The sequence below is a fragment of the Onychomys torridus genome, chromosome 16 (genome assembly GCF_903995425.1).
Source record: "Onychomys torridus chromosome 16, mOncTor1.1, whole genome shotgun sequence".
NCBI lineage: Eukaryota > Metazoa > Chordata > Mammalia > Rodentia > Cricetidae > Onychomys > Onychomys torridus.
Window position 1 is genome coordinate 59,003,320 of NC_050458.1, and position 7,795 is coordinate 59,011,114.

Consider the following 7,795-nt stretch of genomic DNA (forward strand, 5'->3'; position numbering starts at 1 on the left):
TTTTTCTTTATTAAGAAATTTTCTACTCACTCCACATACCATCCACAGATCCACCCTCCTTCCTCCTCTTAACCCCCAGCCCTCTTTTCTAAGACACCCTGCATCCCACATTCACCATGGGGAGTCAGCAGAGCCCAGCACACCGATCCTCCTGCCTGGGTGCACCCAAAACAAGGACAGAGTAGGAAGGCAGGGAGGAAGATACCATAATAGATAAGGACATCATGGGAATAGGAAGAGGCAGGGTGCTGGGGAGGCTCTCAGGAATCCACAAGGATGACTGCACCATGGTCTGCTGGCAGTGGTCCAGAGGGTGCCTGGACTGGTCTACTCTGGTGACGGGTCTAGTGAATAACCTAGCTGTCATCATAGAGCCTTTGTCCAGTGACTGATGGAGGTAGATACAGAGATCCACAGCCAGGCACCAGGCTGAGCTCTGGGAATCCAATTGATGAGAGAGAGGAGAGATACTGCAGGCGGGGGATGTTGAGATCATGATGGGAGAATGTGCAGAGATGACTGGCCACACTAGTGGAAGCCCATAAACTGTGGACTGGTGGCTGTGGAGCCCCCATAGGACTGGACTAGGTCCTCTGAATACAGAAGACGATATTAGAAGTTTTAAGCTATAGAAATTCTGAAATCTTCATTTTCTGCTCTGGATATTGTGTCTTCTTTTCTTTCTTATTTTCTTTCCTTCTCTCTTTCTTATTTTCTTTCTTTCTTAAAGCTGGATTTGAGGTTCAAATGTGTCTCTAGTTTTTCATAAGGTTTCAATCTTCTGGTCTTTTGCTGGTTGAAAAACATGGACAGATAGAATTTGAAAATCATCTTTCTGCCTCTTACCCTTCGAGCCTTTCTTCAGTGGCTAGAGTTCCCGGCTACGTGCTTCTGATTTCCTTCTGTAGAAAGACTGTTTTGTTGATGCTTTTTCACTTTCTTTTTAAACATTTACTTATTTCACTCAGATACATAGGAATAGAACTATGTATGCTGTAGGAACCCTGCAAGTCCCCTCCCCCGAGTGAGCCTGGAGTGCCCTCCAGTGCTGTTCTGGAAGTGATTGCATACACTGTCACCTCCAGATTTCATAGTGGTTTTCTGCATAACACCACTGCCTCAGAAGGCCTTAGCCTATCATGCCTAGAAATGCAACCCCTACTGGACACACCATCTTCTAGACTATAAGCTGTCATTTAGTAAATGGATTGTCCTAATTTCTCACTTCTCCATGTTTAGACAATTCTCCTGTTACTACCTCCTCAGCTATTCAGCAGTATCCACTCTTGAGAGCTTAGTTTCCAGAATTTTTTTTAAATCTATGACACCAGAGATTTATCAGCGTATTAAAGTATAACATCAAATGATGAAGTTAAAAAATGGCAGGCTCCATATCACTGGTTTCAAAAAGATTTTTAAAGATAAATAGAAAAGAAACCAGGGAATTTTATTAAAACTTAAGGTAGGATGGTCTTCAGAATCTGTCTTCCATGCCACCTACACCCTGTCCTTAGCTAATAGAACTGATAACCACATGGCTCTTTCGAGTTTCCTCTTGAAACATTTTAATCTTTCTCCTTTTATTATGTGATTCACCAACTTACTCACTGCGTGTTTATTTTCCAAACTCCGCCCTCCCCACCCACACACACACTGGAACTTCTATCTCTGGTACTTTCTTTTAATGGACCACCCACCATGAGTCTAGGTTACTCACTATTCCCATCATAACTCCTTATCTAAGAAGTCTTTAAATTCCATGTGTATCATCAAATTTCTACAGATTCGTGGGAAAGACGAATTATAAAAGCTTAACTTTCTGTCCTTCGTGGACATTATCAGTTTTCTTCTAACAGCTAACTTAGAGTTCTACTTAAAATAGTGTAAATGTTTGCTTAGGATTTTGTCCCAACATCCACTCAGCGAAACTTCAGTGGCCATGAAACAGCAGGGAAGTGTCACAGAGATTTTTCCACTTTCTTACAGCTTAATGACTAAACAAGATCTTTATTTAATTAAAATTTTATAACTGTCTCATTTCCATTCTTAAACAACATTGAATTTCTCTGGGCTCTTATTTGAATTTTCCATTTCCTTTAAGTTAATTATATCTTGAATTCTTGGCTACATCTCAGCAGAAAAGTCATTTTTTTTTGTATTAGTCACAAATGGAATTTACTTCTTAGGCATACTCTAGATTTCCTACAATCAAGGGAATCAACATGCCTGCTCAGCCACCATAAAACTGTCTCTAAATCCTTATGTGGTCTAGACTCCTCTCATTGACTTCAGACAAGAAGAAAGTTAATTATCATTATTGGCTGCTTTTATCATTTTGTGTGTGATATGTGCATATGTGTACTATATGTGCACTTGTGAGTACGTGTGCTGTGCTCATGTGTGTGAGTGGGCATACACTGCAGGGATTAGAGGGTATCTTCAGGAGTTTGTCCTCACCTTCCACCTTGTTTGAGATGGGTCTCATTGTCAGCCATTCCATACAACAAGCTAGCTGGCTCTCAAGTTTCCAGGGATTCTTCTGTTTAGGTCTTCTGTCTATCCATTGATTACAGCTCCTGAGCCCTGCTTTACATGGGTTCTCAGGATGTGAAAGGCGCCTTGAATGAAGATTAGCCCACTCATGTTCTGTTCATTTTTCCATTCTTGTAAGGGAAACTGTGGAAAGTGACATCCACTCAGATTTTGTTTAGCTAGGACTTAAAGCCTGAGGTCTGATCCTAGCGACTGTTCTTTGAGTTAACACACAACCCTTTGCCTTTACCATACATCATTCATGTCCTAACAGAGGTGAGCACTCCAAGAAAAAAAAAACCCTCAAATTCAACAATAAATGATGTAGAACAGAGACACTGGAATTTTTTTTTAACTGTACAAAACCTCCCCAGTCTATATGAAGTTAAATAAAATGTTAAAAGAGTAAATGGGATCAAAACACATGTTAGATTGAACCATATAAAATTATCATTTTGTTATCAAAAATTAGTAAATATTAACATCTTCCAATGGTTGAATATAATAGTAAGTCAAGATACTTGAAATAGATTCTCAAAGAGAAAACTTGATCACAGGTTGGAATCTGAGACATTAGCTGATTTATCAAAGTTTAGTCATTTATGAGAGGTGGCTGGATGAGATTTGGGGAGTAAAATATTCTTAAAGCTCTCCTTCGCCAGCAAGAGAGCATGAACTAAGAATGTTCTGGAGGGTTTATCTAAGAGAGAAGAGACAGCTGGAAGCCACGTGGTATGATGTGCTGCACAGTGGGTCGGCATCTTGTTTTTGTAGAATCGTAGAGAAACACATGTTTGATTACAAGCATCAGGAGAAAGAGGGGTGTTTCTGGGAAACTGACCTTCACTGTGGGCAGATGTCCAAAATCTGCAGGATAGGAAGGCCAGAAAGGGCGGTGGACTTTCAGGGTGTGTGAATCTCTTGGGAATGGCTAGGGGAATTTTTCCCACCTGGTCAAAGGCTCCCTCTCTGTGGGTGGGACCATCCACAGCTGTACAGAATCTGAACCTGCTGGTCTCCTTTATGAGCCGCCTCTGGTAGAATACCACAAGGCAAAAACACGCTGACCTGAAACAGTCACCCCGCTTTGAACTCTTCGGGAAAAGTTGTAAACATGGCTGGCATTTCTTGATGTCACTCTTGCCTTATTGGTTTAGACTGGTCTGACACATTTTTCTCAATACAGTGTTGTTAATAATTATATCTACAATTGTCAAAAATTCCTTCAGAGTGGACTACGTAACAGAGACTCCCTGAGAAGAAGTTAATGGTGAAGCTAATGCTCTCACGAGTGATAACCTAGAAGAGAATTAAAGCTGAAATCTTCAGAACTGGATTTGTGCTTCCTTTGCATACAGCTCTAAAGATGGTGTCTTCACCTAAACTATAGTCTTGACTTTATAGCTCAGTTAATGGCAACATCTTGCCCTAAATTAGCTCTTCTTTTAGGATTTGTATTGCTGATGCTTTAGCAGACAGAACTACTTTGTGTTGCTTTAGCACACCCCACAGTGCTCTTGTCTGCCCTGCCCTGGTACACCCCACAGTGCTCCTGTCTGCCCTGCCCTGGTACACCCCACAGTGCTCCTGTCTGCCCTGCCCTGGTACACCCCACAGTGCTCCTGTCTGCCCTGCCCTGGCACGCCCAACAGGCTCCTGTCTGCCCTTTGTCCACACGGTCACCTCTCCTACTGCCTCCCTCTATGTATCTGCTTACACAAATCCTCCTTGTAACTCACATCACCATCTCATGCCTCTTTCATAGAAGCATTGCTTGTACTCCAGCACAGCCTCAGAGATTTGCTTATTTCTAAATCTTCCTAGCGTAGAGTTTTTATTTATCATTTAGCACCTACTAAATTCTATCCTACTTTGTACTAATTTGGGTACCTCAACTATTAGGATGGAAGACTTTGAAGTCAGGGGGTCTGTTTGTATTAAAGTAAACTGCTCATTTATATCTGGGTATTATGAAGTATACTTGTAATTATAGCCCCAGGGAGCTAGATGCAGGGGATAATTTATTCAGGGCAAACCTGAGGTATATAGTGAGTTTAAGGCCAGTTGGGCTACATTGTATGACCTTGTAAGAAAGAAAGAAAGAAAGAAAGAAAGAAAGAAAGAAAGAAAGAAAGAGAGAGAGAGAGAGGAGGGAGGGAGGGAGGGAGGAAGAAACAAGGAAAAAAGATAGAGAAAGTGATATTAAAGTAGACAAAATTAATAAAAAGAAAATTAAACTCTTATTTATTAACCTTTTGGCAAAGAGCGGAATACTTGGAAATGAGCAAAGGAAGGACGTAAGTAATTGGACAATAAGCAGATGTCTAAATGCTGTGAGAGTTTTCCACGACCTCTTCTCCTTCCCACTTTCAGTGTGATCTGTCTCTGGTAATCTGCATTATGCATGTCTGGGAGGCACTCACAACCCTCTAATGAACATGCAGATGAAAGCAAACCCCTACATGGCCTTCTAGTTTTGTGCTTTATCTCCTTCAAAGACATGAGTTGGAAGAAGTGCAACATAACATATTTATCTTAATTTATCAATTTATGATTGGTCTGCACTGTGTCCACAGAGTGCTTCTAGCGCTGCAGAAGCTTAGCATGCTGAAAACAAACAGTGATGCTATGCTGTTATCCTCAGCTTCTCGGTTCATGAAGGAAGAGTAATCTCGTGCAGCTGGATATTTTACATTTCTACAAATCCTTCCCAGAAAGGGTCCCACCCTAAATAAAACTGTCCAAAGTGAAGATCCTTAGCTTTAAAGTAAAAGTAAATAAATGGCAATGCTGGGTAAAGTGATCTGTTATACAGCACTTGAAACAAAATACCGTCAAGGAAAAACTTCATAAGAGAAGCCTCAAAACATTTATTTGTATATCAGCTAAATTCCTTTCTGTCTTGCCTGAAAAATGTCAACCATCATGCTCTAGAACTCTCTGAGTCCTGTGAGTCTATGTGTGTTCATGACTGCTTGGCATCTGTCTACATAAACCACAGAGTGAGTAAACAAGTCCATGCTGCAAAGCTTGAAATGAGTACCATAGTTGGAAAAGATTTTAAATTTATTATTATTATTATTATTATTATTATTATTATTATTATTATATGTATATAGGTGTTTTGTCTGTGTTGTAGGATTCCTGGCTTTCCCTGGGTAATCTAGTCTAAGCTATGTTTATTGTATCTACATAAAAACTAAAACTCTAATTCAGGAAATAGCACCATTTCCAAACCGGCAAGTTCCTACATAGAAGTCCTGAAAAAGAAGGCATGGTGACTTCACAGTGTGACTTGCATAATTTTAAGGCAAGCATTCCCTGGCTCTAGATGGAAGGAGGTTGGCAAGCTGCAGAAGAGCAAGGCCAAGGATGTTGACCTTGAGACCAGATGGCCTAGCTGCACCTTGACCTAGTAACAGATGCTTCTTCAATTACAAGGTCAAATCCTAATTAAACCCACCAGAAACCGAGCACAGCGAAGGTCAAAAACTCACTTAGTATCCCCCAGGCATTATATCTTTAGCCCAGCCTACCTCAGACAGGTGCACAGAATAGCACTAGCCTATACTATAGTGCAGAACTGTTTCAAGGCCCTTTTATTGTACATATGATTATCTCAAGGTGTGCCTGGGAGCTGCAGTTTGTGCTACAGACAAGCTTCTTGGGAGAGTATCACACTGCCATGTCCAACCTCGGAAAGGATTCGAATTCTACGTTCAAAGGATGTTTTCCACTGAATGCATGTTACTGTCATCAGTGTAAATGAGATGGCTGTCAGCGAAATGTCACCTGTAATTAGAGTCAAGGTCACTGTGTATTGTTCACTTTGGGTCATGCTAAGTATACATATTTTCAATACCCATCGAACAGAACACTTACAATCGGTGCATCCTAAGTTTTATGTGTCAATAACAGAAAAGAATTTCTTCAACATCATCATTCTCTTCTGAAGGGGAAGGTCCTAGCATCACTTGTGTGTATTATATGGATTAAATAAGATAACTGAGCAGGTCAACATCACATGTATGTAAAGCAGATAGCAACAGACCAATGGCTACCAGGAATAAACTTCTCATCTTCCATAATAATTTTATTCCAATCACAAAATTCTCAACTGCAACCTTTCAAATTCAAAATTGTCTGTGTTCATAGTACATTTACTAAATACATTTGGAGCATTTCAGCTCTTTTTTTTTTTTTTTCATGGTAACCTCACTGTGGGGATCTATGTCCAAGAGTTCCTTCAGTTCGATAATCCTTCTAACAAGGCCACACTCATTTTCTACACGAAAGTGTAGACATCTTTGACATTCAACAGGCCAGGATCTAAATCAGGTCCAACTCTATGGCAAGGCAGTATACATTTTGGAACTCACTAATTTGAATGAGGACCTTGAGAATTAAAAAACACTTAAAAATTCATCGTCTTTGATTTTATACCAGTATAATGGATTTATCTATATTGAATGCATTGTCTCTGATTTTTGAAATTCTGACACTTCAAAAGAAATTACTATTATCTTGGAAGCCCCATTAACAATATAGTTGTAACTAGGAGAGACAGCTCAGACCAATAATCCCTTCAGGGAGAGGAACAAGAGCTCAAGGCAATCAATCCTAATGTATAGAGTGAGTCTGAAGCCAACCCAGCCCTGTGTCAAAGCCAATAAATAAATAGATAATATGATAACAGCATCAGGATTAAAAATCAGTACATCTCTTAGTGATTGTATTCAGAAAGAAATAAACCTTCATGTAATGAGTTTGAGACACACATTTCTACTTAGTAAAGGAAATGACATCATAGAAATCAATGCTTAAGGCTGTCATTATCCAAGAGAAATGGGAACAAAGTATGAAACAGATTTCTGCAGAGACAACGTATTCTGGTAACAGTATGCACAAATTTGAAAGTTTCTAATTAAAAATTCTATATTTGCTTCAGTATGGAGATAGAACATTTGACAGATGGTGAGCTGGTAAGAGGACCTAAAATTTAAAGAGATGAAAACTACAGAGTGGAGATGTAAGGACGGGGAAATAAGCAGATTAGTAATAAGTGGCAAGGCTGTTACTGTAGTCTGGGTCCTAAGTGTTCATTCTCCCAAATAGCCATCCCCAGCATGGTGCCATTGAGAGGCGGAAAACAAGAGGAAAGGGCTAGCTGAGGATCTTCGGAGACTGAAGGTGTGCTCCCCAAGGTACTCTGGAACCTTGGTCTCCCCTCCCAACCTGTCCCTACTCCTCCCCCTCCCCTTGC